The sequence below is a fragment of the Heterocephalus glaber genome, unplaced genomic scaffold, assembly GCF_053883595.1.
Source record: "Heterocephalus glaber isolate CG9 unplaced genomic scaffold, H.glaber_assembly_v1.0 deba00001613, whole genome shotgun sequence".
Taxonomy (NCBI): Eukaryota; Metazoa; Chordata; class Mammalia; order Rodentia; family Bathyergidae; genus Heterocephalus; species Heterocephalus glaber.
Window position 1 is genome coordinate 6,337,535 of NW_028258384.1, and position 17,642 is coordinate 6,355,176.

The following is a 17,642-nucleotide window of genomic DNA, read 5'->3' on the forward strand; positions in this document are numbered from 1 at the left end:
CAACAGCCAACATCATACTAAATGGTCAAAAACTGAAAACTTTCACTCTAAAATCAGGAACATGACAAGGATGCCCACTATCACCACTCCTGTTCAATATAGTTCTGGAATCATTAGTCATAGCAATTAGAAAAGAGAAAGAAATAAAAGGCATAAAGATAGGAAAGGAAGAAGTGAAACTCTCATTATTTGCCGATGATATGATACGTTACATAGAAGACCCAAAAGACTCGGTCAAAAGTGTTCTAGATCTAATTGACAAATTAAGTAGAGTAGCTGGATACAAAGTCAACATTCAAAGAACAATAACCTTCTTATACGAAAATAGCAGCCTGATTGAGAGAGCAATTCGGGAAATAATTCCTTTTACAATAGCATCGAAATAATGAAATATCTAGGAATCAACCTAACAAAGGAAGCAAACGACCGCTACATTGAAAACTACAGCACTATGACAGAGATTGAAGAGGATATAAGAAAATGGAAAGACATCCTTTGTTCCTGGGTAGGAAGAATCAATATGGTGAAAATGGCCATAGTTCCAAAACTACTATATAGATTTAATGCAATGCCAATTGAAATTTCAACAATATACTTCACAGAACTAGAGAAAATAATCCAAAAATCCATTTGGAAGCAGAAGAAACCTGGAAGAGCAAAAGCAATTCTGGGCAACAGAGATATGAGTGGGAGTATCACAATGCCCTACTTGAAGCTACACTGCAAAGCTGCTCTGGTAAAAAAAAAAAAAAAAAAAAAAAAACAGCATGGTACTGGCAATGAAACAGACCCGAAGATCAGTGGAATAGATTAGAAGATGCAGAAACAACTCCAGACATACTCAGCCATCTCATCTTTGATAAAGGAGCCAATCACCCTCATTGGAGGAAAGATAGCCTATTTAATAAATGGTGCTGGAAAAACTGGATTTAAACCTGCCAAAGATTAAAACTAGACCCATACTTATCACTGTGCACTAAACTTAGATCTAAGTGGATTAAAGATCTAAATATTAAGACGGAAACACTAAACTTGCTGGAAGATAAGTTAGGTAGAACTCTTAATGACATTGGCATAGGAAAATACTTTATGAACAAATCTTCAGTAGCAGGGGAGCTAACACAAAGAATCAACAACTGGGATCTCATCCTATTAAAAATCTTCTGCACTTCAAGAGAAACTACAAACAGAGCTAACAGACAACCTACAATGTGGGAAGAAATGTTTAGCAGCGATAACGCAGACAAAGGTCTACTATGGGGAATATATAAAGAATTGAAAAAAATCAAACCCCCAACATTCAAAGACCCAGTTTAAAAATTGGCATCTGAAATGAACAGACATTTCTCAGACAAAGAAGTAAAAGCAGCAAAGAAATATAGGAAAAATAAATATCCACACTGGACCACGCCATCATTAACTTATGAAAGCCAAAGGCAGGTTGAAAACCTTGAGAATGTCCACAGGGAAGTGATTTATCATATAAAAAGACTCTCAATAAAGGTACTAGCTGCTTTTTCATGAGAAACCTGAGAGGCCAAAAGGCCAAACAGATAGAAAAATATATATTATGAAAACAATAATGATAGCACAGGTGGGTGGTTATATTAATGTCAAATAATATAGACTGTAAGACAACAATTTTAACTAGTGAGAATATAAAAGAGCCAATCTATTAAGAAGATAACAATATTACAAAGCTATATGCACCTAACAACAGGACTCATATATACATAAAACAATAGCTGAGATCATAAAAAGAAATATAAAATTCAACAATAATTGGATATATCGTATTTTATAATGAGTACAAAACCTAGATTAACAAAGAAATATTAGGCTTGAACAACACTGTGAACTATTATAGACAACTATAAAACTTTTAATCCAACAATAGCCAAATACATAATCTTTTCAAGCAACTTGGAATTTTCTCCAGAATTAACTACAAATTGAGTCATGAAATTTTGATACACTAAAAAATTCTGAAAACACACAAGGTGTTTTCCATAATAACAATGAAATGAAATTACAAATTAATAATTGAAATTTAGGAAAATCACAAATATATGGAAATTAAACATTCAAACTCTACATAGCCAATGAGTAGAAATACTAAGTCACTAACACACTAGAGAACAGTATGAAATGAATAAATACAAATACACAATGTAAAATTTATTGTACAGATAAAAATACCTTAAAAGAAATTCATAGTTAAAATACATGTTAAAACAAATAATAAATAATAAATCAATAATTTAACGTTCATCCTTAAGAAATTAGAGAAAAGCAGAAAAAAACCAACCAAGTAGAAGAAAGAAAATAATAATTATTAATAATGATAATAATAATGATAACAACAACAATAATAATAGCACCAGTAGTAAACATAAGAACAGAAATAATTAAAAGAGGGGAAAAAAATTTAAATATAGAGTTATTATATGGTCCAGAAATTTACCAAAGAAAACTAAAAATACACACACAAAATTTTGTACATGGTTATTTTTTTGACTGGCGATTGGACCCTCAGACTTTCACACTGAGCTACATCTTTTATTTTTTTGATTTTGAGACGGGGTCTTGATAAGTCACTAAATTGTCTGGGCTGTACTCAACCTTGTAATCCTCCTGCATCAGATTCCCAGAATGTAGCAATTATAAGCATGTGTCGTCATTCTTTGCTTATACATAGATTTTTATTTCAGAATTTTTTGTATTAGTGAAAAAGAATAAATGCTGATTTGGTTGAGAGTATTTGTGGGTATTTTGTTACTGCACTATAAAAATGAAATTATTTCAGTCAGGTTGTAGTTTGTATATAAAATGCTACTAATTTTTGCATATTTATTTTATTTTCTGCAACTTTACTGAATTCATTTATTATTTTAACATTTTGGCAGACTCTGGTTATTTTACCTAGGGGATCATACCATCTGCAAATAGAGATACAGAATGCTGTTTTGCATTTTATTCTGTCATTTCTCTTGCTAGTAATTTCACTGGTATGTTAAATAGAAGTGGGCAAAAGTGAGCATCCTTGACTTTTACTGGATCTTATTGGAAATGACTATGATGCATCACTTCACATATATTAAAATGACTATTATGAAAAATTAAAAGAAAAATATGAATAAGACTGTAGAGAAATCAGAAATCATTTAACCAGTTGGTGGAAATGTACATTGGGAGACCCGTTACAGCAAATAGTAAGAAAGATTCTAAAGAAATTATCAATAGAACTACCATATCACCTAGCAATCTCCATTTGGGTAAACTCAAAGGAAATATAATCACTACCTCAAAAATTATCTGTACACCCACAGCTTTATTCATAATAGCCAAGACATGGAAAAAACCTAACTGTCCACTGATGGATGAATGAATTGTATTTTAAAAGAAATAGTAGTAGCAACAGCAGCAGCCACAGCAGCAGCAGCAGCAGTAGCAGTAATAGTAAATATCAGCCCTAAGAAGAAAAAAAGATCTTGCTGTTCATAACATAGATAAGCATGGAAGATCTTATGCTATGGGAAATAACCCAGGAAAAAATATTGCAGTATCTCACTTATACATGCAAAGTAAAACATTCAGGTGTACATAGATATAAAACAAAACAGTGGACACAAAAGGCTGGATATAAGGAAGAAATGGTAATTATAGTGAAGTAAAATAATACATCCATTATTTCACATAGTTACCCATTCTTTTGTTTTGCTGCCAAAATACTTAAGATATACTTATTTGGCATGAATCTCATATAAATTATTATAAATTGTATAAACTCATATAAATTGTATTATATGTAGTCTTCATGTTATATATTACTTCTCTAGATTTTTTTCATGCTATGTATTATGCTGATTGGTCCAAATTGGTCTAAACAAGCCTTCTGACATGTCTATTGACTGGTCCAAATTCAATTCATCTAGTCAGTTTAAATTTGAACATGCCTTAGTCAGGGCTGACATCTTCCAGAGCTGGTGTGGGGCATTCAGGATTCCATAGAAGTCATGGCAGCAGTTGAGTAGACCCGGAAAGATCATCTTTTTGACTGATAGCTGTTGTGTCTCTAGGAATATGGCAAGACCAAACCGGGGACTCTTCAAGAGGGCTAGCTCTGTTAATCACAGCTTACTTGGGTTTGTGGAGGTTGCTGATATTAACAATAGGACTGGATCCCTGCCTGATCTTTTTCATTCCCCACAACTTTTTCAAAGAGGGGACACCATCTGTAGCAGCAGGAGTATGCGAGGGGCTCCATGGCTGACAGCAAAGCTGCACCTCCTGTTGGAGTGGCCCAAAGTGGCTACAAGGTAACCTGGGGGAATTGGGAAGACGTTGAGTCGAGTCATCGCTATTCCATATTGAGGAACAAATGGGGAGCAAAGGGAGAGGCATTGCAGTTGTTGGCCAAACTACACTCCTCTCTAGCATCAGATATTTTTTATCTCTCTTGATCCCACTGAAAAATGATGAAATTAAGTCTCTGAGAAGCTAAGAAACTCACTTAAAGTTGTCACTTAACTAACAACTAGCATAACTAGGGCTAGGGCTAGAATATACGTTTTCTGATTCCAAAATCATCATTCCTTTCTCCACACTAATAACTCCTTTTTCTAAATTTTATAAACCAGTACACAGAAAAAGTGGGAATTGATATAAGCTTACACATACTTTATTTTGTCAAGTTAGAAAGTTTAAAAACAAAAGCAATAAATTATTGTATAGTAACCCCAAACAGAAAGAATAACATAATACAAAGGAGAGTATTTAAAAGTAAATACTTATAAATTATAAAAGACTTGATATACTGTTCATAATTTTTCATTTTGAAGTGCTGATAAATTCTTCCTGAAGGAGAGTCACTGATCACTGAGTTGTGGGAGACAGCTAGCTTCATGTTTGTGAAAGACTTCCTTTGTGCTTTATTAAATAATGAAATTAGGCTCCTTTATTTACAATTGCATCCAAAGTGGCATACCAATAATACAATATCTCCAATTCACTAGCCTTGATTCAGACAAGTATGTTCACTTATGTTTCATATTAAAAATGTTTTAAGTGAAGTAAAACATCTCAGACAATTAAAATAAGAAATTGCTACAAGGTAAGGCATAAAATGAAAACTATTTATGGAGATGGAAGTGGTAATCTGACTGGTAATCATTTTACAAGTTATCTCAAATCATACATACCTTGAATATATACAAATATTATTTTTCAATCATAAAGTAATAAAACTGAAACAAAAGATAATAAATCAAGTCCTCTTCTCCCTACCTCTACTTCCCTGGAGGCATCACAAAACTTTATCATGTTTGAGACATATTTAACTTGTATGCTATATCTAAATTATGTTTGCTTGTGCTTTCCTCTCAACTGCACTTTAAAAAGTTTTGGATTATAGTTAAATTCATAAAATGTTAAGACATCTGTAAGAAATAAAAATTCCTTTAGTGAGTCATTTACTTGATCTGACTTCATTATCCTCAATATCTGGATACATTTTTTTGTACTGGGAATCAAACTAAGGCCCTTGCCCTTGTATCTGGATATATTCAAATGCCTGGATAATTAAAATTAGCATAATCTATAAAATATGCCTGTATTTAATAACACTGATTGATGAACTCATGTCATGATATTAACTTAAGTTTTAATTTAGTTGTTATGACATAAATATTAGGTAGCTGATGGGTTAAATTCACATGCCTACTTGGGTGGATGGGTAAGTAGGTGGGTGAATCACATATTGAGTAAAAGCAATTTGATGCTTCAAAGGGTATAAAATCCTCACAAGTCAGGAATAGTCCAGAAAAAGAATCATACTATGTTGTTCTGATTGTTTATATTATTTTTACTTTAACTGTTTACCTACACATATCTCATGGATCTAGTTTTGAACAATTGTCTTGAAATTGCACATTTCATGTAATGATAGCTGGCACCTTAAACTTTTTGGTAGTTTTCTAAGTGAAGTTACAAATCACCACAAACTAGGTGGCATGAAACAAAAGAAATCTATTTTCTTGGCCAGGATTTAGCTCAGTGGTTCTGGCACCTGCCTCGCAAGCTCAAGGTCCTGATTTGATCCCAGGTAACAAAAACCAAAACAAAAAACAAAACAAAACAAAAGAAATCTATTTTCTTACATTTTGGAGGCGACAACTGCTAAATCAGTGTTGGAGGGAGGACACTACACTCCTAAGGCTCTGGGATTAAGTACAATTTATACTTATTGTCTAGTTTCTGATTGCCAGAAATCCTGGCCAATCTTTGGCCAATAGTCTCATTATTGAATCTATGCATCCACATTTACATTGTCTTCTTTGTTTATTTTTATCTTCTCTTTTGTCTTATAATTCAGGGCTGATAAGATAATCCAGAATGATTGCTTTATTTTGAAATCTTACAACCTGTACAGTGTTCCCTTTTCCAAATAGGATTGCATTGATAAGTTCCAGATATTAGAATATAGTCATATCTTTGGGGGAGATAAACTATTCAGCACACTTCAAGCACATAAAGATTTTTCTATGGGGCTGTTTATAAAGACTGTTATGTATCTGCTTTATTAAAAATAGGGTATCAATGTAGGCAAAATGTCCTAATAGCTGTGGTCCATTACTATGTAGCCTATCGGTATACCAAAACTATGAGGTGTGTAAGCAGTTTGCCTCTACACTAAATTATTCTAGACATCATTTTTTAGTTATGTTTGCTTTTTAGAATATTTCTGTCTCTTTTATTTTTGGCAACTCTAATATCTTAGTCAAATACTAGAAGCTAATCTAATTTAACAATTGTAATTAATATGTAATAACAATGTTTGCTAGGAGTTTTATTTAACATAGGAGCCAATCCGTTTAGATTATATAAAAATTGTGCAAGCCTGAGTCAAATCAAATATATATACACGTGTATATATATATATATATATATATACACGTGTATATATATATACTTTTTAACTAAATAAGTACCTCAATAATGTTCAGCAAGATAACTGGACAAGTTAAATACAACAAGAACTGGCCTAATAGAAATTCATACTTAAAATACAGTTTTAATTAAGTATAGGAACCCCACAATGTAATGTGATCATTCTAAAGCTAAAAAAAGAAAAACTTTAACCCATTAAGAAACATTCATTTTTCAGAATTAGGAAGGTGATATTCTTACTCTATTCTACATTGATCAACTGAGTTTTGGATGTCTCACTTTAGGATAGATTTAAATATATTCAAGCATCTGGAGAAAAGTTACAAATATAGAAGAGACTGAAAATCATGGATAATAAATAATACATGATAAAACTAAAGATTTGTAATCTAAGGAAGTGAAGACTTTGATTCTGAAGAAGGGGAGAGAAGGGAAATCTTGCTATCTTTACCTAGAAAAAATAGTCATAGGGGAAGCTAATCCTCTTAGAAGGAAGATAAAAACAATAAATCGAAATAAGGTGGAGGTACATTTCAGTTTATAATATGGAATTTACAATTTTAACAATGAGACAAACTACTTAAGAAAGTGGAAGTTCTTCATCATTGAAAATTGTTGATCTGAGATTGGCTTTTATTTATCTCATTGCATAGAAGATATTCTGAATAAAGTTTCCTGCTAAACAAAAAATTACTTATGTATTGGATGTTAGGATTTCAAGGATTTTTGGTAAGTATGATAGCCTGTGAACATGATTAAATACTTATCTAGATGTCAAGATGAGAACTCTATAACCATGACCATTGGCTTTCTAACCCTTCAATAATTTTATTTTTCTTCATTTGCTTTATATTCACTTGCTCTCCTCTCTCCTTCCCTATCTGTTTCTGTTTCTGTTCTTGTCTGTGTCTCTCTTTCTCTGGTCTATGCCTTAGTTCATTAAGGGTTTCAATTTTCCATTTGTAACTTATAAATCTTAAGAAAACACACAGACTTGAAGTAGATATTATTCTCATTCTAATTGACCTAATTTCATTTCTTTAACTATTTGCTGTATTATCTTCTCTAATTTGCTAAACTAATTTGAGTTTTTGTTCCCTTTTCCTGTGTAAAGTAATATAAATAATGATTTTACCTTTTGTTGATACTCTCTGTATGTGCAAGACATCAAAATCAGCATCCAAGTATATCTTAGTTAGTTTTGACTATTATATCCATAGATCCATCCCGCTGCTCGCAGCCCAGAGGAAAGGGCTTTTGGGCCGCCATTGTCCCGCCACTCCCCACCCAGAGGTAGGGGCTTCTGAGCCACTGTCCCACTACTCCTGGTCCAGAGGAAGGGGATTCCCTGCCACCATCCCTACAGCCACTCCTGGCTGCTGTACCACCTCTCTCAGCTCAGAGGAGGTGAGCCACACAGGCACCAACAGTATCTCCCCTGGCTGCCAGTCGAAATGAGATAACACATAAATAAGTCTCAAAACCAGACTTCCAGATCACCTACAGCAACCCCAAAGGGAAATGAGATGGAACACACTGATACTCAACCATCTTGACCCACTGAATTGGCAACAAAAGGGGATCTGGAAAAAATGAAATCAGAAATAATTTCTTGGACAACAGGAGCAATTTTCCTCCTAGTGCAAGACATGATTAATAAATCTAGAGAGGAGCTGAGAAACATGATGGAAAACCAACATAGGAAAAAATTGGAATACATAAAACAGATGCAAATAGATTTCCAGGAGATGAAAAACTCCATTGAAAGTCTACACAGCAGAATGAGCTAATATGAGGACAGAATTTCAGATATAGAAGATAATATTGCAATTAACGACCAGGAAAAGAAAAATTGCTTCAAAATTATAAGGGAACACAAGAAATGAATCCAGCAGCTGCTAGACGATACAAAGAAGAGTAACATAAGACTGATTGGAGTCAATGAAGAAACAGGAGAGAGTGCAGATGACATAAAAAAAAATCTTCACAGAAGTAATGGCAGAAAACTTCCCAAGCAGGGGAAAAGAACTTGACATAAAGATGAGTGAGGCATATAGGACTCCAAATAGCCTTGATCAAAAAAATTCTACAGATAGGCATATAATTGTTAAGATTCCAGAAACTCAACAGAAGAATAAAGTTCTCCAAGCAGTCAGAGAAAAGAAACAAATCACATACAAAGGAAAGCCCATCAGAATCACAGCAGACTTCTCAACACAAACCATCAAGGCAAGAAGAGCTTGGAGTGACATATTCCAAGCCCTAAAAGAAAACAGCCTCCAACCCAGATTGATGTACCCTGCAAAACTGTCTTTCAAAATGGATGGAGAAATAAGATACTTTCATGACAAAGAGCACCTTAGGAACTTCATGAATACCAAACCAGCACTCCAAAGAATTTTACACAATATCCTAGGAACAGACATTAAGGATCACAACCCCAGGAAGCAAAGCAGAATGAACCCATCTGGCAAGACAAGAAATTAAATGTAAAGGGGGAAAACCCAACAAAATGAAAAAGTCATGGCAATGACAAGTCAATACGTTTCAGTTGTAACCATCAATGTTAATGGTCTCAATTCAGCAATCAAAAGAAATAGACTGGCAGAATGGATCAAGAAGCAAAATCCAACAATATGCTGCATACAAGAAACATACTTAATTCAAAAGGAAATTCATAGACTGAAAGTCAAAGGGTGGAAAACAATACTCCGTGTGACGGGAACCCGAAAAAAAGCAGGAGTAGCTATCCTCTTTGCAGATCAAGTAGATTTCAAACCAGCACTGATTATGAGAGACAAAAAGGGCACTACATCCTTGTAAAGGGAAGAATCCAAGAGGAAGAGATGACAATCATAAATATCTATGCACCAAACACTAGTGCACCCAACTATATAAAACAAATACTAACAGACATGAAAAGTCATATATGCGCTAATACAATTGTAACAGGGGACCTCAACACCCCACTGTCACAAATAGATAGATCAATTAGACCAAAAATAAGTAACGAAATACTAGAACTCAATCGAACTCTTGAACAAATGAACTTAACAGATGTTTACAGAGTCTTCCACCCCTCAAAATCAGAACACACATTCTTCTCAGTTGCACATGGGTCATTCTCCAAAATAGACCACATACTCACACATAGAACATGTTTAAGTAAATGCAAAGGACTTGAAGTTATCCCCTGCATATTATCAGACCATAGTGCAATGAAATTGGAGATCCATAGCAAAAGAAACTCAAAAAATTTCATAAACTCATGGAAATTGAGCAACACACTTCTGAATAACCAATGGGTCACAGAGGAAATTAAAGAAGAAATCAGAGAGTTGCTACAATTAAATGACAATGACAATACAACATATTGGAATCTATGGAACACAATGAAAGCAGTCTTATGAGGGAAATTCATAGCAGTGAATATGCATATTAGGAAAACAGAATGAGCCCAATTAAACAACCTGATGCTGAACCTCAAGCTTCTAGAAAAAGAAGAGCAGGACAACCCCAGAGCTCATACAAGGGAGGAAATTATAAAGATCAGAGGAGAAATCAATGCAATGGAGACTAAGAGAACGATACAAAAATTCAATGAAGCCAAGAGTTGGTTCTTTGAAAGAATCAACAAAATTGATAAACCCTTAGCCAACCTTATCAGAAAAAAGAAAGAAAAGGCCCCAATCCATGCAATTAGGAATGAAAACGGTGAAATTACAATGGACCCAGCAGAAATCCAGAGGATCATCAATACCTATTTCCAGAACCTATACGCCAATAAGATGGACAACACAGAAGAAATGGACAGATTCCTAGATACATATGAATTACCAAAGTTGAACAAAGAAAACCTAAAAATTCTGAACAACCCAATATCAACTAGTGAAATTGAAAACGTAATTTAAAACTTATCAACTAAGATAAGCCAGGGCCCTGATGGCTTCACTTCTGAATTCTACAAGACTTTTAGAGAGGAACTGCTGCCACTAATGTTTAAACTCTTCAGTGAAATTGAAAGGGAAGCAATACTCCCAAATTCATTCCTGGAAGCAAACATCACCTTGATCCTCAAAGCAGAGAAAGACCCAACTGAAAACGAGAACTATAGGCCAATCTCACTAATGAACATAGATGCAAAAATCCTTAATAAGATACTGGCAAATAGAATGCAGAAGATCATCAAGAAGATCATACACCCTGATCAAGTGGGATTCATCCCAGGGATGCAGGGATGGTTCAACATATGCAAATCAATCAATGTAATACACTATATCAATAGAGCCAAGGACAAAAACCATATGATTATCTCCATAGACACAGAAAAAGCATTGGGCAAAATCCAATATGCATTCATGATAAAAACCCTGCAAAAAATTGGAATAGATGATCTCTACCTCAAACTGATAAAAGCCATCTATGAAAAACCAACAGCCAATATCATACTAAATGGTCAAAAACTGAAATCCTTCACACTAAAATCAGGAACAAGACAAGGATGTCCACTATCATGACTCTTGTTCAATATAATTTTGGAAAGATTAGCCACAGCAATTAGACAAGAGAAAGAAATAAAAGGCATAAAGATAGGAAATGAAGAAGTCAAATTGTCGTTATCTGCAGATGAGACGACACTGTATATAGAAGACCCCAAGAACTCCACCAAAAGTCTTCTAGACTTAATAACCAAATTCAGTCAAGTAGCTGGTTGCAAGGTTAATACACAAAAATCAATAGCTTTCCTCTACACCAATGCCAGACTCACTGAGAGAGAGATAGGACAAATAATTCCTTTCACAATAGCATTCAAAAAACTGAAATAGCTAGGGATCAACCTAACGAAAGAAATCAAAGACCTCTTCTCTGAAAACTATGGCACTCTGAAAAGAGAGATTGAAGATGATATCAGAAAATGGAAAGACATCCCCTGCTCCTGGGTAGGAAGGATTAATATAGTGAAAATGGCCATACTTCCAAAACTGCTATATAGATTCAAAGCAATTCCAATTGAGATCCCAGCAGCATACTTCACAAACCTTGAGAAAACAATCCAATAATTCCTTTGGAACAAGAAGAGACCCAGAATATCAAAAGCAATTCTAGGTAACAGAGACATGGTAAGGGGTATCACAATGCCCAACCTGTAACTACACTACAAAGCTATTGTGATAAAAACAGCATTGTACTGGCAAAGAAACAGACCTGAGGACCAGTGGAACAGATTAGAACATGCAGAAACTATTTGAGACACACTCAGCAATCTCACCTTTGATAAAGGAGCCAAATGCCCTCACTGGAGGAAAGATAGCCTCTTTAATAAATGGTGCTGGAAAAATTGACTTTCAACTTGCCAAAGATTATAATTAGACCTATTTCTCTCACCATGCACTAATCTACAATCAAAATGACTTAAAGATCTAAATATTAAAATAGAAATGCTGAACCAGTTGGATCAGAGGTTGGGTAGAACTCCTGAAGACATTGGTGTAGGAAAAGATTTTATGAACAAAACCTCAGTTGCCTGTGAACTAGCAGAAGCAATCAACAAGTTGGATCTCTTCTTATTAAAAAGATTCTGCACAGCAAGAGAAACCACCAGCAGTGTAAAGAGAAAACCCACAATGTGGGAAAAAATTGTCACCTGCTTTTCCTCAGACAAAGGTCTACTATCTCAAATCTATGAAATACTTAAAAAGATTACACCTCCCAAATTTAAAGACCCAATCTGAAAATGGGCATCTGAAATGAACAGACACTTCTCAGACAAAGAAGTAGAAATAGCAAATAAACATATGAAAAAATGTTCAACATCACTGGTCATTTGAGAGATGCAAATGAAAGCAACACTGAGATGCCACCTCACTCCAGAAAGAATGGCTGCTATCATGAAATCAACCAATAACAAATGCTGGTGGGGCTGTGGGGAAACGGGAACCCTGCTCCACTGCTGGTGGTAATGTAGACTGGTGCAACCACTGTGGAAATCAATATGAGGATACCTCAAAAACTAGGACTGGAAGTCCCTTTTGTCCCCACTATTCCCCTGTTGGGGATCTTCCCCAAAGAATTAAAAGAATAATACCACAGTGATATATGTGTGCCCATGTTCATAGCAGCACAGTTTGTAATAGCTAAAACTTGGAAACAGCCCAAATGCCCATCAACTGGAGACTGGATAAAGAAAATGTGGGTTTTTAATAAAATGGAGTATTACTCAATCATAAAAAATGAGAAATTAGAGACATTTATAGCTAAGTGGATGCATATTGAGGCGGTACCCTTAAGTGATATAAATAGGACACACGTGTATAAATACCGAATAGTTTCTCTGGTGTGAGAAACTGAAAGTGTAAATAAGGACTAAAATGTATAATAGGTAATATGAAATAGGAAGAAAAGGGGCAAAAGGGAAGGAAGTGGAAGTGGTAGGGGAAAGGAAACAAGGGAATGGAATTAATAGGAGAAAATAGAAAAATCGGAACAAAATCTTTGTAAATAGGGAGGAATGGATGGGTTGAAGGAAGGGCTGGGCAAGGGTGAAAAATTAGAAATAAGAGAGATTATGTAATGGTGCAAATTTCCAATGATGAATGTCATTATATTGTATACCTAAAATGTACCAATGATTAGAATGAATAATCGATAATGCAAAATAGAAAGAAAAGGTTGAAAGGTGTAGGGTAGTAGGAGGGGCAAGGGAAAGGAAAGAAGGGAAAGGAAAAAAGATGAGAAATGGAAAAATTGGCAATAAAGTCTTTGTAAATAGGGAAGGGTGGAGGGGGTGAAGGGAGGGCTAGAAATGGGGAAAAAATAAGAACCAAGATGCATCATGTAAAGGTACAAGTTCCCACTGAGAAATGTAATTGTGTTGTATACCCAAAATGTACCAATAAAAGAATTTAAGGAAAAAAATCCCATAGACTGGGTGGCTTAAACAACAAACATTTACTTCTGTTTTGTAGAAGTTAGGGGATCCAATATCAAGATGTACTTGTTTTGAGGTCTAGTGAAGATGCTCTTCTTGCTTTGCAATTGCCTTTTGCTGTATCTTGACATAATGCAGAGAAGAAAAGTGGGAGAGAGGAATGGAGCAAGGGAGGGAGAAAGGAAGGGAGGGATGGGGGAAAGGAAGAGAAGAGAAGAGAAGAGAAGAAAAAGAAGGGAAGGGAAGAAAAAGAAGGGAAGGGAAGAGGAGAAGAGTATTGGTTTCATTCTTTTCACGTAACAAAACATCACAGAGATTCTTTGTCTCTTGATTTCATTAATCCCATCACTGAATATGCTATCCTCACTATCTCTTTAAATTTAGTTACCTCTCAAAGGCCTACCCTCACATTGAATTCTAGGGCTTAAGAATATAAATTTTGAGGGGACACATTCATTGAAGCCTTAGAAAATGGCAAGATGTTAATAGATGATTCATTATCTTTGATATCAGTATAAGTTTTTTTCAGTTAAGAAAATGAGAAACCCTCCACAGGTAAATGTATACACATAGGAGGAGTGAGGAAGTGAATTTAACTCATTATTCACCCTAATATTCTAGAAGCAAATTACACATAAAATGCAAGACATTTTTTTTCTGGAGCCAGAAATACTCTTGAGAGGTGAATGAAGTATCATGTTGGGTGCTTGAAAATAATCCTATCCTCAGAAATGCTTCCAACATTTCTCATTAGCAGCTAGGGTATATGTAGATAGGTTTTCTGTAAAGTAACTCCTGTGAATGGAAATAATTGCAGTGACCTCCAGGAGACTACTCCATTGAAATGATACAATGGATTTATTAAACAGGAACAAATGAGCCAACCCCACCATAGATCTTGAGCTTTGTGAAAGACTGTAATATTAAGCTATTGGCCCACTCTTCTGGAGAGTTTCAAAGTGCTAGGTGAGAAGAAATGATGGCAAATTATAGTCTGGCACTAAAATTTAGGCAGAAATACCTCATGTAACATTTAAAAGTAATTATGAGGATAATAGAGAACATTTTTCTGGACTTTTGTGCAACCAAATATCCTCTTGAAGTAAACATTAAAACATAACCCTACATATACCCAGCTCACTTTGGCTTAGACAGAAATCAATGAAAAAGAAAAAAAAGTTTTCACATGTGACTCCAGAGCCTGTATAAAGCTTAGTTTAATTTGAAGATCTTTAAAGCTGTCATCTGACTATGCTTGTGAAGAAATGCCTACAGAGAAAAAACTATAATTATATTAATAAGACAATCACACATTTTCTGACATTATTGAGATTTCACAGAAAATGTGATGGCTTAACTAATCAAAGAATATGAGCAGTCCATCACAGAATTCTTTGTAATATTTTCTGCTAAGAAAAAATGATCTGTCAGATAAATCTAATAAGCTCTAGAAGAATTAAACTGATACTCTGAAGGCATCACTAATTCTAGCACATAGTAATTTTGCATGAATCACTGAAGAAATGATGGTAGAGGAGAGAATTAGAATTAATTTATCTAGAAGCACAAAGGAAACCAATGCTTGTGTTTCTCAATTTTAGACTTGACTTCACCTAGAAAAAGGGCATATAGTCTCTTGCTAACTTCTTTTACTTGACATTCTTACCCTTCAGTTCATATGGTACTTTAGCGACTACCATGTTTTCTTCAAACTAGTAAATCTGAAGATTTTCTCAACAGACATAGGTCATGATTATCAATTTATAGATTAGAGCAAAAGGGGAAGGAAAGTTATTTTGTTTTCTTTAGATAGCAATATAGATATGATGATTATGATTATTCTGATGGTAGTATATAAAATTCATTAAAATCTTACCATCTTAGACTAGGTATATGTAATATTTCACTAATTTCTCACATGACCCTTCAAAGAAGAGGATATATTACAACCATTTTATAAATGAAAATATTTAGGTAAAATGAGATTAAATGATTTGCCTGGTGTGATATAATTACTGCTTTTCAGAGCTGAGATTAATATCCCAGGTGGTTTGCTTCTTATTTCACATTATCTACTATACATTTTGATCCTCAATTTACACTCTCAGTTTCTCACAAATACCAATAAACTTAATGAATTAAAAAAAAAGATCCCAAGCAGCTTTACTCCCACAATCTGAGTTTCCCCTTAGCTATTGCTAATGATTGGCTGAACCAGGAATTGAGAACAAGTTCTTACCTGCAAAGCTGATGTTATTTTTATTTTATGACCACTACGAAGTCTACTTGTACCATCAAAGAAGTTGGGAGGCCACACTTACAGAGGCTAATGTTCAATGAGATTGTGTCTTTGTGAAGCTAGGTAGGTGGCTGGAGTCTGCAGCCAGCAAAATCTTCTATAACTCTGATGTTTCAGAACCACCCTGTGCAGTCAAGGGAAAGACAATAACCAAGCAACAGAGTCTATTGATGTAAAATTTGAAGGTACACTCATCCAAATTGCCATTTGACAAACAAAAAGAGTTATCATTTGTCACTGCTGGAAGAGGCTAGAGTTAGCATAGCTCCTTTACAAGCTGGTTTCTGTATGTCTCATCTCATAATCACTTGAGTGGCGATTCCCGCAGACACCTACACTTCATTTTCCCAGCTTAACCACATTCAAAAAGAAGGCAGACCTTACAGTAGCTGTAAACTGTTTTACAATGTGTCTAACAGGTATGGCTTATCTGCCTTACTTTGTGTATACAATAGGATGGGAGGTGTAAAACCAGTAATGTAACACTGCCTGAAAGACCTTTAGGAGTATCAGAGCTAAAGAAACACAATTTAATCTATATGAAATAAGACAAAACTAGAAAAGAAAAGAGGAGCAACATTTTCTGTCTTTGACTTTCACAGGTAGGGCTGGGACAATAGCGATTAGTGCTTGACAGTTTCACAAGTACAAAATGGAAGCATAAGTCTTTCTTCTCTGTCTAAAGCAGAGCTATGGGTCCCTGGGGGTGCACTGCAGAAGGTGGCTTAGTGTAGGAGTCTCTGTAGGCACTGAAGGAAACGTGAAATATAAGTTAATAACATTCATAAACAGTAGATTATAAATAGTAGATTGTAATTAATTTAGAATTTGCAATCAACAACAAAGAAACTAATATAATTAAATTAGGTGTAAAATAACTCGCCTGTTAAGAATCTGTGAAAATATCATTGTAGTAGAAGTTTACATAGAGAGTCAAAAGGATAACAGTTATCTTTTGTGAACACACACACACAAGAAAATTTATATGTGAAGTCTTTGAGTGGGCTCAGTGAGCAAAAGATGCTAATTTGTGTACAACTTACTTGAAAATAAGAAATATGCAAATATGATTCACATCAAAAATGTTCTGAAGTTCAATACAACCAAACACAAATATTTTGGCTTGGAGGAAACCTGGTCACAAAGAATACCTGATGAGGAATTCTGTGCTTTAAAATGATGAAGAATGTTTATTTCAACTCATATTTATCACAACCACCTTATGTGTTAAGCTCTATTATTACATTTTAGAGATGAGAAAACTGAGGCACAGAAGGGCTAAATGATTTTTCAAAAGTTACATTAATTAATGAGATTAAAGATTTTAACTTCAGACTGTCTGGTACTAAACTCTGTGTTGTTAACTATTATAATTAGCAAATGGAAAAAGTGAGTCCAATATAAAAAAGTGAGTGATGAACAACCCCAACTCTTTTACTGTTGAAAGAGTCTAGATCTTTTTGTGCC